This window comes from Lepisosteus oculatus, chromosome 1 (assembly GCF_040954835.1).
Source record: "Lepisosteus oculatus isolate fLepOcu1 chromosome 1, fLepOcu1.hap2, whole genome shotgun sequence".
NCBI classification, from domain to species: Eukaryota; Metazoa; Chordata; class Actinopteri; order Semionotiformes; family Lepisosteidae; genus Lepisosteus; species Lepisosteus oculatus.
Window position 1 is genome coordinate 12,309,633 of NC_090696.1, and position 22,592 is coordinate 12,332,224.

Below are 22,592 nucleotides of genomic sequence, written 5' to 3' on the forward strand. Positions count from 1 at the left end.
TTATTTTAAATAATAACATTTTATTTGAAAGTAAAATAATATACACCAGAAGCTGCATTAATATAAATAATCCTACCACAACTACACCTTTGTACTCTGCACCTACAGTACTGTGCCTCCATTATGTTTGTATTAAGATAAACTCACTATCCAGCAAAGCAATTATAATAAGTTATCTTGTTAGTCTAAGAATTACTGTACATCATCTTATCCTAAATGAAAGTGGAGTACAGCTAAAGGATACCAAACCATAAGTTGAGTCTTCCAGACATATTATTACCACAAGGAATGCAGTTTAACCAGTATTTTCAATACAGTCCTGTACCATTAGAATGCACTTATAGAGGGTTATGAATATTTATTTTAATTATTGACTTATCTGCTTGGTCTGTTCCTTATGTTTTCTATTTTGATAATCTCCTATTTGGAACAGTATAAATTATCATACTTGCAGTTGTTGAAATCACTAGTATTGTATGCATACTGTATGCAGAACAAAGCACTAATAGAATAAGATAGAATAAAAAACAGTCATATTGCAGCCTGCAGACGTATCACCCTGCCACCCACTGAAGCTAAGTGGTGTGAGCCCGGTCAGTACCTGGATAGGAGACCTCCTGGGAAAAATTAAGGTTGCTGCTGGAGAAGGTGTTAGTGGGGCCAGTAGGGGATACTCACCCTGCAGTCTGTGTGGGTTCTAATGCCCCAGTAAAGTGATGGGGACAAAGAGGCACCATCCTTCTGATGAGATGTAAAACTGAGGTCCTGACTCTCTGTGGTCATTAAAAATTCCAGGGCAGGAAAAGAGTAGGGGTGTTACCCTGGCATCCTGACCAAATGTCCCATTGGCTTTTACCAATCATGGCCTCCTAATAACCCCTAATATGAATTGGCTTCATCATCCTCCACTGATAGTTGGTGTGTGGTGAGCAAACTGGTGCACAATGGCTGCAGTTGCAATATCCAGGAGGACACTGCACATTAGTAGTGGAGGAGGGGAGTCCCCATTGCCTGTAAAGCGCTTTAAGTGGAGTTTCCAGAAAAGCACTATATAAGTGTAAGGAATTATTAAACATTTATTACTGTACAAAATTGACAACCATGTGCAGCTGCAGTACTTTAAGGATTCCCTGTGCCACTTTAAGGATGTGGTGTGCCACCAGGCAGTTTTACAGAGTATTGCAGTGATGCATCAGATCCCTGTTATTAGACACTATTCCTTATTCTTTTAAGGTTGTTGTAATTAAAATCTTAATTAACAAACCTGGCCTTGGACACTTGCTACTGTACTTTGTGAAATACAGGCCTCACTAAAATATCCTGTCTTTCTTTTATCACTGCTCATAATATTTCGTAACATTTTTTACAGCACTGAAACACTTCGTCATAGAAGTATCACAACTCTAACAATGTTGTTTAAGATATAAATTTAGGTTTTTAACTATTGATCACTGGCTATTGAGAGACTTGTAGTAAGTCTTGAAACTCTGATATTTTCAAGGTTTATGTAAACATGATCTCTTATGGTTTAAATCATACCTTTACAAACATTTCCAGATCAACAATGACTTCTTGTATCTGTCCAAAATATAACATGTTAGTACTCTGTGGGGCTCCACTCATACATTTAATTTTCTCAATATACCACTACCCCCGGGAGATTACTGTATGTCTGTGATATACCAATAACATGATAAATGTATACATTTATGAAATTAGGTAACCTGTCATCCAGATTGTTGAAACTAGATTAGATTGTAGACCTTTAAAAATGGAGATCACACACAAGGATCGTGTAGCAAGTTGCAATGACTGACTTAGTGATTCCTGAGTTCTCTCTCTTCCTGGGGAGCATAAGCAGTTGTTCCATTGAGATAACTAGTGCTATAGGTTTATGAAAAAACAGCACAAGATTATACTCAGGATCAAAGGCCTGAAGGGCGAATACAGAGACCACAGCTCTGGAGAGCAATGGTGTTCTGTGACCCCATGTGAATTTCAAAGCAAAATGGTACTATTGCAAATGTTTATCCCATTGGAGCAGTTTTATGTCCAGAGTCACTAGTGGTCAATAGTACAAGTAGAGATGCCAAAACTCACACATCCACCTACTCACCGATGAATCTCTCTATGCCACAGATACAGTTAAAGTGATAGGGCAGAAGGCAAATGCCACTGGTTTCTCTTTACTATTGTGTGAGACAGCATCCATCACAACTGCAAAGGTCCCTGCCACCCAGTAGTGGTTCTCAATGTGGAAAGCAGAGTGTAAGTTTATACAGTATATTGCATTTAATAAGAATGAAAGATCTTTAGTAGGCTTTGCCAAGGAAAGATACAGTAAGCACGGTCAGATTTCTCAGATGTGTACCTTATGTATTGGGTGTACATAAGACTGTTAGGTAAAGATTTCCCAAAAGTGGTTTCTATGTATTTTTAAGATTTGTGAGCAAAAACAGAGAATGCTATAATCAGGAGCTGTGACTAAGGATGTACTGTTGAGCTTTAGTGCATCATGCACTTCATATTCAGATGTATTTTATCTTATCAGAATAAATCTTTGTTTTAAATATTAATATAAAGCCATATGTCATCTATTTCCTTGGTTATTTCTTGCATTTTGAAAACAAGTGTCCTCCTTTTGGTTCTTGTTTAATATGCATGTGAAGAAAGGAGACAGGGAAATATATCAGATGTCAGTGCCCAGTTGTTACTCAAAATGATGCAGGTTACTGCAGAACATCAATCACCTTACTACGTTGCATAAAACAGCTTTGAGGAGTGTTTTATACTTGGTGAAATAGTTACCATTGAAGATGACATTGAAGCATAAACAACAAAGATGGGTTGCATAGCCAACAGTTTGGTATGTATGAATATGGTAAATACCGATGATATGGACTACTGATTTAGAGCTAAAGGCCCAAGAATCAGATATTTATGACTAATCAAGAAAACATGTTAGAAAAGAAAGAAAAAAAAGATCCAAGGTGAAAAAGACAAAAATGCTATATTAGCATTAAAGCTGAAAAATTACCTGGAAGTTCTGAATAATTATTTAAAAAATATAATAATTTAAAAAAATAGTAAATATTCTTTATAGGTTACACTTTAAACATGATATTTAGAGGATTAGAAAATCAATATGAATTACAGGATTCAAATAATTGCATGGGGTCTAAGGCAGTTTCACAGAACAAAGTTAAAAAGTGATAGCAATGACTTTAGCCCCAGTGCTGAAGCAAGGCAATGCTGCTTGTTTTAAACTTGTCTAGGAAAAGATCCCCTCACCTTTAATGAGCTTTATGCATTTACTGTATTTGTGAAATAAAAAAGAAAAGCCCAGGATTAATTATGCCAGGATAATTAATCATACCTGTATCTGTTAATACATAAACTGTCAAATTCCTTTCAGAATCAGTTAATTTATACAATGGTGACATTGGTTGATGATTATGAACATTATTGTTATTAGATTTATATTTTTAAATAATTATTTTATTTTAACACTGCCCCAAAACAGAATGATTATTTAAAAATAGTTTGAATGCCTTTCAATACCCAGGATTAATAACATTTCAAGTTATCTATATACAGTCCCTTGTAAAAATATCCATACCCTTCTACAATTGTCCCATTTTGTTAAATTACAAATGATGTATGTATATAAGCATATTTTAAAGTGAATATTTTAATCAAAACATGAATGCTCAAAATGAACAATTTTACAGATGAAAGATATAAGATGGTAGTTTTTCCCATCCTAGATTGGTAGATGGTAGTTTTCCCATATCTACAGTTCCTGTCACATTTTTATCAAAGTATGGGATGTAAAGTTCCACTGCTTAATAAATTGCCAAGTACTGTACATATTAAATAACTTAACTGGACTGAGTTGTCTGTATTGAGCCCAAGGTGAAAAGAGAAGAGTTGTGTATCTTTTCAGTTCATTTGATGGCAAACTACTGTTATAATATCATTTTAGAAAAAAAAATGTAGGATATAAATCCTATCACAAAGACACAGCAGGGGAGTGCTCATAAAATCAAAAGCAATAAGACTATAAGGTAAAGAAGAGCATATCACAAAAATTTCTGCGTACATAACTTATGGCAGCATGTATAATAAATGGTTAATTATTAAATCATTGAACTACAATGCCTTATAAAGCGTACTAATTCAAATCAAAACAGATTAAGTGAATTATACATACAGCTAATCTGTGAGGAAAAAGAAAAATGGGGCAATCTGGAACTATGTACATTGTGTATACATTAATGTCACATTACAAAATTATATTTTGTAGTATTTTGAAGCCTCCAGCAATAATTATACAATACACCATCCCGAGTAGCTAACAATGTTTAATTATTCTCATTATTTACTTTGTTTTTGTACACATATTTATTTACTGGGTAATTAATATGTTTACAAAATTGGGTAAAAGTAGCTAGACAGTATTTAACATTCAAGGACAGAGCACTCAAGATTAAATGTATGGATTTGGAATATTACCACACTCTAGTGACTTCTGCCCCCCATTCTCAATAATGCTATGGAACTAAGTCCTAAGTACAGTTAATACATTTCACTAGGAATGACAACGCCCAAAATCCGAGCTTAACAAACTATTGTGGAGCGAATATTTGGCTTAGCCCGCTTGGCTGAGGGCTGACCTCCTGGCCATAGGACGAGGAGGCCAGGACCCCCCCACAAGGTAACCAAGGGGTAGCTGTAGAGGTGGAGTTGGGGTGGAGGTGGGATGCAAAAGTCACAGGAGAGGGAGAGAAGTATCGCATTTGTTATTTATAGCGTTTGGTAGAGGCAGGACGAAAGGAGTGATTGCTAATCACTGACGGCTGGGAATGATTGAGCGTGGTTGTTGTCAGCCCTCCCAAACTTTAGTTAAATAAACTCCATTCAGTGAATTAAATGTTCTGTAATCTTAACTAATTAAGAGCTGAACTGGAAACCTCTACTCTAAATTTCACTGTTGCTCAAGTAAAGGAGTGGTAGTTTAGTTTCTTTTCCAAACTTGTTTTTTATGTAGTTATCTGCAATGTTTTGGAAGATAGTCTCCCTCTAAAAGGATCCGTAACCATTATGACTTATAAATGAAGGAAAAAAACAATAACCTCCTTTACCAATTGTCGTTTTGAATTATTCAAAGTAAAACAACATTTTAAACAAAGTAATGCACACACAATGAAACATGATTACAGTATTGAGTTGTGTTTTTAGTAACAAGTGAATAAGGAGGCTCACAGAATAAAGAAAATGTGACTACTTTGACAGATTTTGAAGATTAGAGAAAATATTCGACCATGCTTTTCATAGATATTTTCACAGATATTGCACTAACAAATTAACGACATGTGACCTAATCCCTAGTAACACTTCTTACCATAAGAACAATATCCAATAATTAATGTAACCAGGATATGTCAGTTGCCCCCCAACTAAAAATAGTGTTTATCGTAACATTACTTTAAGTGTCGTCGATGATAAAGAGCAGATGGTGACTCTGTCACAGACACACACGTCACACCCAATATTATATTAGTCACATACTGTACATCTAAAAACACTCTATCGAAGGATACTACTAAAACATAAGTGGAGTAGTGTACTTGATCCTTTTGTCAGGCACTGTATCTTGGAGGACCTGTGTACATTTATAGTATTATATCCTATATACTGTATGAGAAATAAACAGGTAGGTTAAACCACCCAATATCACTTTCCATAACTGTGTCACTTGTTCATTACTTACCTGAGAGTATGTTGGTCTTATTTGCAGATAATCCAACTACCAACAGATTCTATTTATCCCTAGGTCTAACCTTAACTTTAAATGATAGTCTCTTGGACATAGCAACCGTCTGAGTGATGTAAGGTCCCAACAATGTATATGAGACTTGTTGGTCTCATTAGATATGTCAGTAATTACCTGTTTTAAGATATTCTTTGCTTTTTGACTCACTGGCAGATCCAGTTTGGCCCAAGGTTGGGACTAAAAGAATGTCTCCAATAGGCTGAACATTGCAACTGTCGCTATATTGTATATGTCTTATTTGTATAGCCAAGAGTTTATTATTCATACAATTCATAGATGATTGTTTGTCTCCCCTGACACATTACTTTTTTACCCTTCTATCTCAATGGAAGATAAAAAGTTTCTTTCCGTTCTCTTCTAAAGTGAGGGGAAACTGCTTACTGCAGGTGCAACTGATTTCTTTAACTCTCAGAGTAATATACATAGAAAAAGGACTGGTGGGGAGGTAAAAAGTTTCCCTCAGATCCTGACACGTATGCTGGTTGTAGTTATCAACAAAGATGTCATCAAAATAAAAATATTTCTTGTAGAGGAAGATGGGTGGAGAAAAAGCTGAGAACCTGACGGAAAGAGGTGTCACTCTAAATAATCGAAAGCTTATATGAATTATAGTGCACTGGTGTCCAGTAAGTAAGGATTAGGACCATTCAAAGTGAGATATTCTTGCCCTTGGGGATATAAAAAAAAATATCTTTTCAGTCTCATTTGCTTAGTTTAATCTTTTCCAGTCAGGCACCATGAAGATGATGATTTTATCTTATATCTTCAACTATAAAACCTACAATTATTGCTTAGAATTATGTACAGTCAGGCCACCAAGTGCAGTAGAGTGCAGTAAAGTTGTCAGCCTTTGGCTGCTTGATCGTCCAAATGAAAGCACAAGCATACTCATTCAACCAACCATACAGTATTAGCCATCCACCCGTGCGGTTACCATTTGAACTATCTCCTGTTGAAAATGACTTTTTTATGTTTGCAGTCACAGATGGCAAAGTAACCCCAACTCTGCATGAAGCAGTTAGTTTTATGGATTCAGATCTGTGTGGAAGAAGTACAGTACTGGATAATTGGTAAGCAGAATGTTCACTGACATCCTTATGCTGTATAAGAAAATAAGAAAGGTGGTAGTTTAGAAAACAGGTAAATATAATTTTTTCCCAGTCATTTTCCGAAAGATCCCACACTTTAGGTATCTTTGACTTGGCTGGAAAGTCTGTTCCAAATAGCTATAACTTGTGTTATGAACTGTTTCCTACTGTATTTCCTAACTGAATTCCCTCTTAGTTTTCAGGTGAGACCCCAAATTCTTTTTCTGCCAAAGGAAAATATCTTCCCTCAATGTCTGTTTCTACAAGGACCACATTTTGTTCTAGACTGAAATATTTAGTTTATTTTAATTTTTGGTATATAAGTACTCTATTCCCTGATTCAAGGAATCACTCTTGTTGCCCTTCAAATTATTTCTGAAGCTATAATACTTTTGTAGTACTCTGACCACAATGGTTTACGATATACTGTACCAAACGGGGTCTTTCTAGTGTAGTATAAAACTTGCATTAATTTGAACATAACTTACTGTATATTAATTCTGCTCTTTTTGCAAAAGCATTGTTTGGTTTCCCATGTTGTCCTGTCTTTTATTTTTATAATTCAATAAATTTAAATAATTTATTTAGACTGAATCCTAAACATATGTTCTAGTCATGTTTTACCTGTTAAAATATACATGCTGTATAATTACAGGAAATGCACTTCAGAATGTTGTGACATTATGTCCCCTTTATTAGCATACTGTCTGCATTGAGTTACCACTTTCTGAGTTTCTCTCAAGTGAGTCACATAATACAGTTACATATTATAAATACAGATTTCACTGAATTTATAATAGATGTATTTTGGTTTTGGTTTTCTGCTAGTAGTGAATTAAGGATCAAGGAAAATAAGACACTAATGTGAAGAAGGACATTCGTTTAAATAATGGTTTTAAATACCATTTAAATACCAATGTAGCCTGTAAAAGAGAACATCAAGTTACATTTAATTCATGCATATTACTTTATGCAGGATGTCAAACATATTTTTGAAGAGTCTCATACTCAAATAAGTAAAATGACTACAATTAAATAGGAATATGGGGGAAGATAACTTGTCATTGCATATATACAGATCAAATATTTCAAATGTATACAGATTTATTTGGACAATTTATAGTATGTCTGGTGGCTCTACTAAAGGTATCTAAGTATGTTTCAGATGTGGGGTGTAGAATTAGAATTATTGGAGAGACACAAGAGAATGCCGTCAGCACAGAGGGAATCATGGTATGCGTGGACCCCTCTACGACAATGAAAGAACATACCCTGTACAAAAAATTGGGATTGCTAACAACCCTGTTGTATACCTCTGTCCATTGTAAATGAAGGAATGTCTCTTTACACAAAGGTTAGACTGCTAAACATGGAAGACATCAATTGAGTAAATAAATTAGGTTATAAACAAATCATTCTTGAGCAGCCCATAGGTAATTGTATTCCAGGTAGTCAGACGCCTTCACTCATTCTAAATAAATCAATGCATAAGAAGCTTCTTGATGATGAGGGAGTAAATCCATTATGGATACAATATGGAAGAGAAGCAATATCTTATTGGAAGCCTGTCCGCATTTCCAAGTCTGTCTAGTCATGGTGTATTAAATGCCATGGTGTATTAGATTTTGCATCCGCTTATAAAGAGCTTTTACAGATAATTTTGTCAGAATTTAAAACCAATATATATTATAATACATCAAATGGAGTAATACAGTTAAATCATTCTAGTGGATCTTTGTATTTTGAAGAAAAGGGAAAATCAGAACAGATTTTTTTTTATCTCAGTCAAAAATACAGACAGCAATACACTTGGTGGAATGCCATCTGGGACATGTTCCTGCTTATACATACAGTAGAAGTAGCAGCTGCCTTTAATTCCTGCAAATCTATACAAGCATCTAAAAGCTCAGACAAGTTAGGATATAACTGAGGCATGTGCATAAGGACATACACTGCGCAGTAAGAAGGGCTACAAAGAGGCCACTTGGTCTACTGGGATGCAAGGAGTAATTGTGTAGTCTAGTGAAGGTCTGAGATGAAATTAAGTCATTTGTGATGAAAGCGGACATTATCAGATAACACTGGGAGAAGACACTCCCCAAGTTGTATCCCCCACAGTGTCCTAGATTTCAACACTGTACAACTATGGAAACCCTATGCTTTTAGCGTGAATGGGGATTTATGAGTGACCATTGCATTTATGGCACAGTGGCTATTCCTGATAATGTTATCCCAACCTTTCAGCAATCCTTGAGATGTCATATTCAACAGCGGGTGTCTGTTTAAAATGCATTCAAGCCAGGAAGAATGGCAAGAGTTAGATTCCTTCAGTCCCATTTAGCTCATTTTATTGCTAGAAGCATATTGATCCAAGGGTCTCAGTTTGACTATTTCTTAAAAGAAGCTTTGGTATTGCAACATGGCTGACTAGCTTGTACAGGATTCTCACAAAATATTGTGTAAAAAGTACTTCAGTTTGGCCTTGGTTTTAAATGCACTCCAGTGTAGTTTCCACTTGTGTCATCTGGTATGTGTCTCACTATAGGCAATTGAGTGTAAAGAAAAGTTAAATGAAAAGTAAGTCTCCTGTAGTTTCCTGTATTCAAAATGATAAAATCAGTTCTTAAACTGCTAAAAGTATCAGGTTGCTTTTTTCCAGACTGATTCCAGAACACCAACATATCTTTTGAAACGTGGAGACCACACCTGTACACAATGTTTAAAAAAGATATTAGTAGACAATGCACAATTATCAACACTCCTTGATTAAAATTGTAAACTTCTAACGAGTTCAAGCAGGTAGCTGCATAAGCATGTGTAAGCTGAAAAGGAACAAGCAGAATTTATTTCATGCTGAAAAGAAAAGAGACAGAACATTTGGCTGTGAAGCCTTCTTAAGGTGTAACATTTAACTACAGTATGTGTTCTAACATTGTTTGCCATTTTTTGCCTTCTACACATTGCCTGTAATGTGCACTGTGCACTTATCTTCCTTACATATAACCTACTCATTCTTTGAATTCTGAAATCTTTTTGAATTAGCAGCTTCAACAACATTTGCTAATGCTCCTATTTTGGTATAATTGTTGTAACAGACAAATAAGTGCTGGACCCTAAGATAACATTAAAACAACTGAGTTTATTGCATGCAAGGAACAATAAGACCAAAGTATTATATAGAAATATAGGTACAAAACTTCCAGTTTATATAGCAAATTTCAGCCACTTCTGACACAAATTGTTACCATGGTAATAATTATAATAATAATAATAATTGCTTACACTTATATAGCGCTTTTCTGGACACTCCACTCAAAGCGCTTTACAGGTAACGGGGACTCCCTTCCACCACCACCAATGTGCAGCATCCACCTGGATGATGCGACGGCAGCCATAGTGCGCCAGAACACTCACCACACATCAGCTATCAGTGGGGAGGAGAGCAGAGTAATGTAGCCAATTCATAGAGGGGGATTATTAGGAGGCCATGATGGGGTAAAGGCCAGGGGGGAAATTTGGCCAGGACACCGGGGTTACACCCCTACTCTTTTCGAGAAGCGCCCTGGGATTTTTAATGACCACAGAGAGTCAGGACCTCGGTTTTACGTCTCACCTGAAGGACGGCGCCTGTTTACAGTATAGTGTCCCCGTCACTATACTGGGGCATTAGGACCCACATGGACCGCAGGGTGAGCGCCCCCTGCTGGCCCCACTAACACCTCTTCCAGCAGCAACCTTAGTTTTTCCCAGGAGGTCTCCCATCCAGGTACTGACCAGGCTCACACCTGCTTAGCTTCAGTGGGTTGCCAGTTGTGAGTTGCAGGGTGATATGGCTGCTGGTAATGGGGGGGGGCACCTATGTTTGGACATTCCCAAGACCTTTTAATGGTCGGTTTTATCTTTCCTTAGTTAGTCTCTAGCTTGCACTTGGAATTTCATATCAATTAACTCCCATCCCTGCCAGATCTCAAAGGTGCTTAAGCATGGAATGTCTTGTGTCACAATAAGTCTTTGTGCAGAAAGAAATCAGTTAACCTCTTTTTCACATCTTATTGTAAAAAAATTGACTTGTTGTCTATTACCAGAAAGTACTTCATTGACAAAAAAAAGGAAGAGCAGTGGTGCTAATAGGGATTCCCATGGTACTACAAAAAACATCACTCTATATAAAAATATTAAGCACAAAAAATGCTAGTTATTTTTAGTTTACTGTTTCAAAATTGTTTTTTTTTCTGTTATTTTCAGTAACAGAATTCCCACACAAACATGAACTTCAAGAAGAATATGGATGAAGGTTTAGATTTGCTTAACTACTAAACTACCAAACAAGCAAGATAAGGCAAATGGCTTGTTGTAAAATATAGCTTTTATTCTGTTCTTATATGAATGGTAACTGCTGTCAAAATGCTATGAGATGCTTCAAATGTGAGAGGCAGAAGGTTGTAACACAGTGGAGTGCTTGTAGCACAGGACTGGCAGTAGCTCACTTGGTTTAGGGATGAGCCTCCACTTGCTTGGTCAAAATTTGTTAAGCATCTTCATTCAAATTCATTCAAATTGTCGTTTGCTAATTGGTCAAGGTGGGTTTTATATAGCCATTGTATATCTTGGATTACCTTGAAACAATGGATAAACAGTTGTCATTGATCTGGAAGATTTGTCAGCATTAGATACAGTATGTTTATCCTAACTCAGCTGTAGGCACTGCTGGACTCAGTGTGAAGAGAGGTAGATGACTATACAACATGTATTAGAATAGAGGACACATGCATGTAGCCATCATCCCGCCTGTGATAATGTAAAGTTTGGAGTAGTTTGCTGAGCTGATTTACAATTGTTGATTTTATGTTCCTTTTCTGTAGATTACTGCTGTGTTTTGGTTTCACTAATGTCATTCCCTCTTTGCCAAATAGAAAATTGATTCTCTTAATAAAATTATGTAATATTCCAGATCACATTGTTCTTAAGCAATTAGATTATTTTAAAATTGCCATTAAACAAAATTACGCTAACTTTTTACTTGAATTGTTACATCATTTCCAAATTAAGAACTGTTACTTAATTCACCCACAGTAATAGTAATAAAAAAGTTCAGAATTTACTGTAAATGTTTGTCTTTTATCTGTTTCTTACAATTACCAGCAATCATAAAGTAAGCATTTATCTTTTGTTAAATTAAGCCACCTTCCACAAAAACCCTGTTCTACCAACAAATTCAATAATATTAATCAGCTGTTCACTCGGTTTGATTGTTGGCAGGAAAAAGTAACAGTCAATATGTATTATGTGTTTAACACACGTCTTTAAATCAGCAGTATTCATTTCTGCAAGGGGTAATGTTTAATTGACTTATTCATTCTTAACTTGCATAATCATTTACAAAGGAAAAATGCTAAATTTACTTTTCATTCTGCCTTAGTGTTCTAACATATGGTTATGAGTCACCCTATGAATAAAAAACTCAATTTGTTAGATCACCTTTAAGAAAATATATCTAAACACCTAACAAGATGTTCTCATTACAGGAGATCTGCCTTTTCTTATTTCTTAGGTGTTCACGGTACCTATTGAAGAAACCATTGCTTCCCATAAGAACATAGATATCATGAATATTCTTAATTATATGTAAAATAGTATTTGTGTGACGTATGTGGCCATTTATTGTCATAGACCCTTATAGCTAGCTCCCTTGGCTTTGTGTGTGAACAGTCAAATATCTTTTATCTCTTAATGTGTCCACTTAGAAGACAAATGTGAAAACAAAAACAAAAAAACAGCGGGCAAATTTTTTTGTGTGGTCCTCAGAGGTCAAATTTGTCAATTTCTAGGCCTGTCAGCTGGCTCAAAATGCTTGTAGGCCTTGTCTGAGGTGTCTACTAGCTTGGATAAAAATTTGGGACAAATTGAACAATTTGAAAAAAGAACTACATCAAATTTCTTGCATCACCCCCAAAATTATAAAAGTTATTGAAAGCCAATAAAAATATGTAGAGAGCCATTTCTGCTGTTAGACATTGAAAAAAACTTTAGAGTGGCCTTCAGGTGTGAACAAATGACCATTGATAAGAATCTGATTGAGTACCACCTTCTGTGTCAATAATTGACAACAGGAATGCAGGTAGAGGCCAGCCAAAGGCTCCCTTAGGACATCCCATCCCCTAAGGGCTCTGAATGGCTGAAAATACAATGAATGACAGCATGTTCCATCAATCAGACCAGCTATTTTTGAGGTGGTCAGATTCAAAATTCAATTTCATTAGCCAATAAATCTGTTTCCTCCAGGTCTGGAGATGAGTAAGGTTAGCGTTTTGTGAATATATTACTGGTCTTACGGATGTCCCGAACAAGGTAAAAACATTGGCTATATTCTTTTTTGCTGGTTTTTGCTTTTGCGGTCATGTTTTGTTGGCTTATTGATTACTTATCGACGCACTTTTCTTAAGTTTGCTGAAGTGCGTCATCAAATACAAAGTGTAATTGTGATCGACTGCCTTGGTGTATTTCGGTTTTGAAAATGTTAAATGTTTGTCTTTTTTCGATTGGTAAAAGGTTTTCTATAAAGGTTTTTTGGTTTTGTTGGCGAAATCCGATGAAATGAGATGTGTGTCTTAAGTCAATATTAACTTAGCTCGAACCCGCTGGCGCTTACACGGTGCACTATGGGGTATGTATTATTACTCAACTCCATCCAATCATTTCCTAACTGCTTTATCCAATACTGGATAACATAGGGGAGGTGGAACCTCTTCTGGAAAGTAACTGGAGCAAGGCAGTAAGCAACCTGGGTGGGATACCAATGCATTGCAGGGAATGCACAGACACACACATGCCTACACTCAGACCAAGGCCAATTGTACCAGAAGCTAATTAACCTACCAGTATGAGGATAGCATAAATGACTAAACCATTGTCTGTAATGCCCAGGTTCACCTTCAGCTTTAAGAAATCACCAGTATGTTTTTGGAGTATGGGAGTAGAGCAGAACACATGGACGAAACACATGCAAACATCAAACTCTATGCAGATAGCACCCCAAGAATAAAATCCAGGGCCCCACGGCTGCAAGGCACCACTGCTAATCACTGTATCACTGCGAAAATCCTATAATCTGAATCATATCTTATAATTATATTTTAATAAATAATTCAAATACCCGGAACATTGTCACAATGTCTCCATGGAAAATGAAAAAACGAGGCATCACAATTACAGAGTTGTTTCCAACATTTAAGAAAACAACATTTTATTTAGTTTTTCTTTTACATTTTCCAGCGTTTTGACCTTTATAACACTTACTGTATATCAAAATGATTTTGTCTACCTTTGCAAGACAAAAACATTTAAAATCTTATGGTGTCTCCATTCCTTTTCTGTACAGTTTTGCTTTGTTTCGCTAATGTCATTTCCTCTCTGCCATTGGATAATGATGCTATTAATGACTGCTACTTGTATTTTAGCTTAACATTAATCCATCTTGTTGCTCACCTGTCGTTAAATGTTTACCTTCCATCTAAAGATGCATTTATCAATGGTCAATTTGTATTCTGGCTGTGAGGTGGAACTGAATGGCCATGCGTTCAGAGTTTCCTTTGTTTAATCATCTCAGCTAGTTTTAAGTCAAAGACTGAAAAAGCAGTGACTCTAATTCTTTGTTTATCAGGTAGTATATAAGTTCAAGATTCAAGCTGTGAAGAGACCCCCCAAAGAAACAAATTCCCTGTTAAGCATTTCATCAGGTTAGTAGGTTAAACAATGATAGACAGTTTTTCTTTTGGATATTGTCAAGCTAAACAAAGGTTCACAGCCGTAGCTTTACAGGAATGTTAAATGCTTTGAACATGCCTGGCAAAGAGCAAAATTAAGCATTTATTGGATTACGTTGGTTGCAGGGAGGCAGTTTCTTTCTTTAATTTGTGTCTTAAGCAAAACATTCCTTTCTGTAACAGGTTTCTTGTCTCGCTAAACAGCACAGAGGTCATAGAGATGCATCGAGTCTCTGTAGGTGTTTATATTTGAGAAAGACTACAGTTACCTACTGTATGTGTTAAAAGATACTGAATTAGAATAAATGAAATACATAGCACAGAGAGCAACAGGAGCAAAATTGGATGCATAAGCACACAGGCAAGGCTACAAATAAAGGGAGGTTGTTTGAGTCATGTAGTGTCTTGGGTAGTTACTAGTAGTTAATTGATCTGAGAATCTCATCGAACAATTTCTTAAAACAAGCTAGGGTATCAGCACCAGCAGACTGTATAGCTTGCTCTAGACTGCCAGATCTTTTTTTCAGTGGCAGCAGTACATAAATTTAACTTTTAGTTAATTAAAGATTTTAGATCATATTAAATAAAATGTCTAGTATAAATATGTACATTTATATATTGCAACAGGCTATGTTCTGAAGGGGCATTACTTTTCCTAACAATTTTTCAAAGCTCTCACTCTACCTAACATGGCAGAGCAAATGAATAGCTCCCAAGAGGGTAGACACTGGCAATCACTGGAGCAAGGATCAACTGTGTGTCCTGCTCCAGCCCACATCATAAATAGAAACCAGGAACTAGGAACACCGGGTGACATACAGATGAAAATGTCTAAGTATGAGTGACACATGACTTCCTTTTCAGCCTCTATCCCAGCACAGATTGATACTCCACCAAACCAGCCTCCAGGCTAAAGATTCCTTCTATTCAGCTGCATAACAAGCTTCCAGACTGAGGGCAGGCTTCTACCATGCCAGCCACACTATCACATTGCAGGTTGTTGATTTACCAAAACAGACACAGAGCTGAAGATCCCAACCACTTAGCTACAGTACCTTTTATGCCTTGATGTAGAAGACAGGCTGTAGAGCTCCCAACCAACCCCACTTATTACAATGCAGGCTACTGACTTACCAGAACAGCCACAAAGCATGAAGATTACAGTCATTCAGCTACCTTACACACCTCAGACTAAAGATATGTGACTCTGCTACTACCTTCACCACCCCAGACAAAACATCGACCACCGATGTTGCTGTGCCGAATACAGAGCTGTATTATACTGTACATATCACTCTGCAACTCACAACTGGCAACCCACTGCAGCTAAGCAGGTGTGAGCCTGGTCTGGGAAAAACTAAGGTTGCTGCTGGAAGAGGTGTTAGTGGGGCCAGCTGGGGGCCCTCACCCCGCTGTCAATGTGGATCCTAATGCCCCAGTATAGTGACGGGGACACTATACTGTAAACAGGTGCCGTCCTTCGGATGAGACGTAAAACCGAGGTCCTGACTCTCTCTGTGGTCATTAAAAATCCCAGGGCGTTTCTCAAAAAGAATAGGGGTGTAACCCCGGCGTCCTGGCCAAACTTTCCATTGGCCCTTACCAGTCATGGCATCCTAACAATCCCCGTCTATGAATTGGTTTCATTACTCTGCTCTCCTTCCCACTGATAGCTGACGTGTGGTGAGCGTTCTGACGCATTATGGCTGCCGTTCATCCAGGTGGATGCTGCACATTGGTGGTGGTGGTGGGGAGTCCCCATTACCTGTAAAGCGCTTTGAGTGGAGTGTTCAAAAAAGCGCTATATAAGTGTAATTAATTATTATTATTATTATTATTATTATTATTATTATTATTATTATTATTATTTTTATTATTAAATAGTTCCAGTGAATAAAGAGTAGTTTGACTTCAGATGCATGTGGGGAGTGGGGAGTGTATCTTTGATCAGGTCCCCAGCTAGAATCTGTGCCCCAGTTGTGAGTCTCCCAACTCCCTAATAAATTGCATTTTGTGTCAGTAAATGGTTGTAGAACTTTTACTGGAGCTGTACATAGCAGAATGCCTCACCACGTCTGTCAAGCTTTTTAGGCAGTGCAAAATGTTAACGAATTCCAACTGCTGAAAAGAGCACATGAAAAAATATTTGTAGACATGAATATGAAGACTCTTTTAAACATTTGCATTTGTTTTGGAAATACTAAATTTTTAAGCCAAAGCTAAATCTGAAATCTTTGGTATTAGTTCCATTCTCAGACAGATATTTGTAAGGGTTAGCCCAAGAAAAGACCTCCTTCTCAGCAGATCCAGCGCTTAATGCAAATTATTACTTGAAGGTGAATTATAATCTACATTATTCATGAAAATCTTCTGTAAATGGATATGCGGTCCTGTTAATTTTACTGACACTTCCTACATAAATCACAAAAGGCTTTTATCACCGTTGCAGCCAAAATGACTGCCAGCTGCTGTTGTGAATGAAGTGATTTGCTTCTCATATATTTCAGAATAAAATACTACATATGAGTGTGCATTCAGACTTAAATAATGCATTGCAAATGAATATTGTTTGCTTCATTATTTCCGTGAAGTTTTTTTCCTTCTTTTGTCTTAGAATTTCTAAGCTTTTCATTAACTTGGTTTAGTAGGTTGTGTTTCAGAGATTATCAGTATGATCTGCCCTTAATGTTCTTTTGTGTTTATAGATTTAAACAATGCAATTTGTTTCCCAGGGCAGTGACAGATATTCTGTGGTTTAAACTTTAGTGACTCAATGAGCACATATTCGCTATATTATTTGTGCATAAAATAGCAAATATAGGGAAATAAACTTTGAATATCATCATTGTAATGCGGATGTCTCTTAAAATTTGTATGCACCTCTGAAGATTTTATGTCTGTTCTAATCACTGCTTTGCTCTTAAAACTCATAGCTGATGCTGACTGCTGTGGTTTGCTGTTAATCAAAGCACTTGGCTATGTGACATGATTAAGAAATTAATAATAAAGAGTATTTTATAGTTAGTTTGTATAAAATATAAAAGATTGTTATACCTTTGAACTGCTTTAATCTAACAGTTCATAACTCAACAAAAGCACCCATTCAACATTCTATTTCATATGGTTGCACAATATTTTTGCATATTAGGGTTGCTTTTAGCTCTACCACAGCACTGTTAGCATGTTGGGTATTGGATATGCATATTTTCAATTCAGTATCCCTAAAGATCTCCATCCACTTTGGGCATACCGATTTAATGGTAAATGGAACATACTCTTGCAACACAATGAGCTTTTGTTTTGTTTCTTGCAGGGGATGAAGGCCGAAAGGGATCAACTTTGCTGTGTTTACAGTACATCATTTTCAGTGTAACTTATTTTAATGTCAAAGGTTCTATATACATATATTTAAAAAAAGCAGCAAAATAAAACTTCATTTTAACGCTAATGTTTTCAATTTCTGCATTTCTGTTCAATTCAAGAGTCACAGTAGTACAGTATATTCAAACAAAAAATGAATGTAATAATCACCAATAACACACAAACAAATTATTATTTTCGGGTCATTTCAATTGGCATTTAAATTTATTTGGAATCAGATTGTGAATATTAATATGCTCTTTTAAAAATAATTTAATTTGCTAAAATGTTTGATCTCTGTTATCAACATTTTATTGACTGAGTTGTACAGTATGTAAGGCTGCATAAATAACTGACATAATTTCCACAAGAACAAGATAATAATTTAGTGATTCAATTTGAAGTGATTCAGTTTGAAAATAATAAAGCTGCCAACTGACTAACACAATCTGGCTAAGGGAACGCAGTGTGATAGTTTTACCCTTGTTGCTGTAAGATATGTTCTGTAGGATGCTATTCACCTACACAAATAATTCCTGGGTAGTGACATATGACAGAAACTAGTTTCCCATTGAAGGAAACCATGGCAAGAAGGTGTCATTCTAAAACCAACTAATACTGATATCAGGTTCACATGTTTGCACTTCCATTTTGCAAACTTTGATTAAATCAAAGTGGAACATTTTGGATCATCTTCCTATTAACTCTATCTTACTCCTTTTAATAGGCTTAAAACCTTTTCACATTCACACTTCATGAATTAATTGTACCCCCACTTTAAAGGTAACAACATTTATTAATTGCTCATCTGTGATTTCCATTTGAGTACAGTAGAAATTGTGAAGTGAAATGGGATAGTTTTTTTTATTTTTCCTGACTCTATTAAAACAGTTTTTCACGTTCTGAAGAATTTTGAGAAATTCTTAGGTTTTGCACAACTGAAAATGCTACACCCCAATAACCAGTGACCAATAACTACTATACAGTGCCTTGCGAAAGTATTCGGCCCCCTTGAACTTTTCAACCTTTTGCCACATTTCAGGCTTCAAACATAAAGATATAAATTTTTTATTTTATGTGAAGAATCACCAACAAGTGGGACACAATTGTGAAGTGGAACGAAATCTATTGGATTTTTGAAACTTTTTTAACTAATAAAAAAATGAAAAGTGGGGCGTGCAAAATTATTCGGCCCCTTTACTTTCAGTGCAGCAAACTCACTCCAGAAGTTCAGCGTGGATCTCTGAATGATCCAATGTTGTCCTAAATGACTGATGGTGATAAATAGAATCCACCTGTGTGTAATCAAGTCTCTGTATAAATGCACCTGCTCTGTGATAGTCTCAAGGTTCTGTTGAAAGCGCAGAGAGCATCATGAAGACCAAGGAACACACCAGGCAGGTCCGTAATACTGTTGTGGAGAAGTTTAAAGCCGGATTTGGATACAAGAAGATTTCCCAAGCTTCAAACATCCCAAGGAGCACTGTGCAAGCGATCATCTTGAAATGGAAGGAGTATCAGACCACTGCAAATCTACCAAGACCTGGCCGTCCCTCTAAACTTTCAGCTCAGACAAGGAGAAGACTGATCAGAGATGCAGCCAAGAGGCCCATGATCACTCTGGATGAACTGCAGAGAACTACAGCTGAGGTGGGAGAGTCTGTCCATAGGACAACAATCAGTCTTACACTGCACAAATCTGGCCTTTATGGAAGAGTGGCAAGAAGAAAGCCATTTCTCAAAGATATCCATAAAAAGTCTCGTCTAAAGTTTGCCACAAGCCACCTGGGAGACACCCCAAACATGTGGAAGAAGGTGCTCTGGTCAGATGAAACCAAAATCGAACTTTTTGGCCACAATGCAAAACGATATGTTTGGCGTAAAAGCAACACAGCTCATCACCCTCAACACACCATCCCCACTGTCAAACATGGTGGTGGCAGCATCATGGTTTGGGCCTGCTTTTCTTCAGCAGGGACAGGGAAGATGGTTAAAATTGAGGGGAAGATGGATGCAGCCAAATACAGGACCATTCTGGATGAAAACCTGTTGGAGTCTGCAAAAGACCTGAAACTGGGACGGAGATTTATCTTCCAACAAGACAATGATCCCAAACATACAGCAAAATCTACAAAGGAATGGTTCACAAATAAACGTATCCAGGTGTTTGAATGGCCAAGTCAAAGTCCAGACCTGAATCCAATCGAGAATCTGTGGAAAGAGCTGAAAACTGCTGTTCACAAACGCTCTCCATCCAACCTCACTGAGCTCGAGCTGTTTTGCAAGGAAGAATGGGCAAGAATTTCAGTCTCTCGATGTGCAAAACTGATAGAGACATACCCCAACCGACTTGCAGCTGTAATCGCAGCAAAAGGTGGCTCTACAAAGTATTAACGCAAGGGGGCTGAATAATTTTGCACGCCCCACTTTTCATTTTTTTATTAGTTAAAAAAGTTTCAAAAATCCAATAGATTTCGTTCCACTTCACAATTGTGTCCCACTTGTTGGTGATTCTTCACATAAAATAAAAAAATTATATCTTTATGTTTGAAGCCTGAAATGTGGCAAAAGGTTGAAAAGTTCAAGGGGGCCGAATACTTTCGCAAGGCACTGTATAACAAAGGAAACTGTAGTTGGAGATAAGGTATAGGTGGAGCTTGAAAAATTATTGTTTTTTGCCTAGAAACTTTGCAACTGCACACAGGGGAAAATGAGAAAGTATAGGCAGACTCCTCCAACCTACATACCTTCAAGCCATTTATTTTTTAACATAACACAGGAAATGTAGCCCCATATTAGAATTCAATGCAGATTGAAGGAGAGTAGAGTCTCTCACTGGTAACACCCTTAGCCTCCCCATGTTAACAAATGGTAGACTGTAAGGGGTGTTGAGAGTCAATTGAACCCTCACTAATTCCACTCTTCTGACTTCAGGAATCCTGGTCATAGTCAACTAGTGATCCAGGCTTGAATGCATTGTATCAGAGACCTTAATCTGTGCTCACACGAGTGCCTTAAAAGCACGCAATTAAATTTCAGTGAACAAAGTGGTGGAGTCACTTGGGAGGCCCCCTCAATATTTTTTATTAGGCAAATACAAATGGATCACACAAATGGCTTCAAGTAAGAGTAGACCATTCATTCTGCCTCACCTGAAGGAACTATATCTTGATTTACATTTCTGGCTACTTTTATCCAGATACCTAAAACTCCACCGGTGCCTATTATTTTAAAATAAAATAAACAGTGCTTATTTTAAAAATATGCACTACACAATAACACAAAATAAATTTAAAAAACTACAAAATGCTGGGATACACAATGGAAAGAAGACATTACTGTAGATCAAATTAATAATATTTCAGCTCCACACTTTTCAAACTTATTCAAGCACTTCCTAATTGCTTTTAATTCAAACCATATTTAATTGCTTCCCAGCCTGTCAAGATGAAAGCAATGATTAATCAAAACAAACACCTACATTCTTTTCTTTATATCTTTCTGCAAGTTCATTATCACCTGTCTGTTATTTAAATCACTTGCATTCTTAGTTTCTGTAACGTCGAACTGTGCACTACTGTATATTGCTTTAACTGAATTTCATTTACCACGTATCAGCTCAATAGTGAATTCAGTATAAACCATTCTCTATGCTATGATTAAAAAGTTTGTCATACACTCTTTGTGTGCGTTATCTGTAGATAAAACCAATGTATTTACCGCTATCCACGTTAGATAGACTGAAGACCTAATATACAGAATTGTGGCGGGAATATTAGTTGAAGAAATTAGGAAAGGGGAACAAATTATAAAAGACCTTTAAAAAGTGTCCTGCTAACTCTTCATAAAACGTTTTCTTATAATGCATGATATTCGATTTCTTTGTGTAGTTTCTGTTGGATGTACTGTACAAGTACAAATATGAAGGCATTACTAGATGCTAAACTAAAACTTTAGCTGATGTGATGTAAAGGAAGCAGAAATAGTCCAGTAACTCTTCAGGGTGGAGCTCATCCCAGTTTCAGTGGTGAAGAGCAGACAGAGTACATAATTCCCCCAGAATGGGAAACTGGTCCATCAATGGTTTATGCTTTATGGTTTCTCTCTTTTTTTCTAATATTTTGTTTAATACCGAATTTGAAATTACACTTCGTTCCTCTACATTCCAGTTCACTGTATTAACTCATGGGGAGAACAACGATGGGCAGATATGCTGCTTCTCTGATCGTGCTCATTGATCTTTTGCTCCACACAAGCTCCATGTTGCTTTACAGTACTGTTGTCAACTGTCAACAATTAGAGGAATGGATCATCTCTCACTGAATTACTATAAACCTGCAAGAACCCGTGGAGGTTGCAGGAGTCAATCAACAAGTGTTGAAGAGTGCCAAAAGATCTCTGGCTGATTACTCTCAAACCTGCCCAGAGCATTGCTACTGTGACATCTTGATCACAGAATTTAACCTGCTCCCTGAGTGAACTAATTTACAGTACTGGTTAAGTCACTTGGGAGTTTCTTATTTTCATTAATTGTCATTAATTGCA

General features: G+C 36.7%; 1 long non-coding RNA gene across 2 annotated transcripts in view; it reads left to right on the plus strand.

Annotated features, from left to right (window-relative positions):
* Nucleotides 1–18,076, plus strand: part of LOC107077001 (uncharacterized) — a 28,305-nt gene extending 10,229 nt beyond the window's left edge. For both annotated transcript variants that reach the window (XR_001478117.2, XR_011191223.1), the window contains exons 2-3: nt 6,816–6,906; nt 18,001–18,076. This is a non-coding gene — a long non-coding RNA (uncharacterized lncRNA). The remainder of the gene's footprint in view (nt 1–6,815; nt 6,907–18,000) is intronic.
* Nucleotides 18,077–22,592: the final 4,516 nt, after the last annotated feature.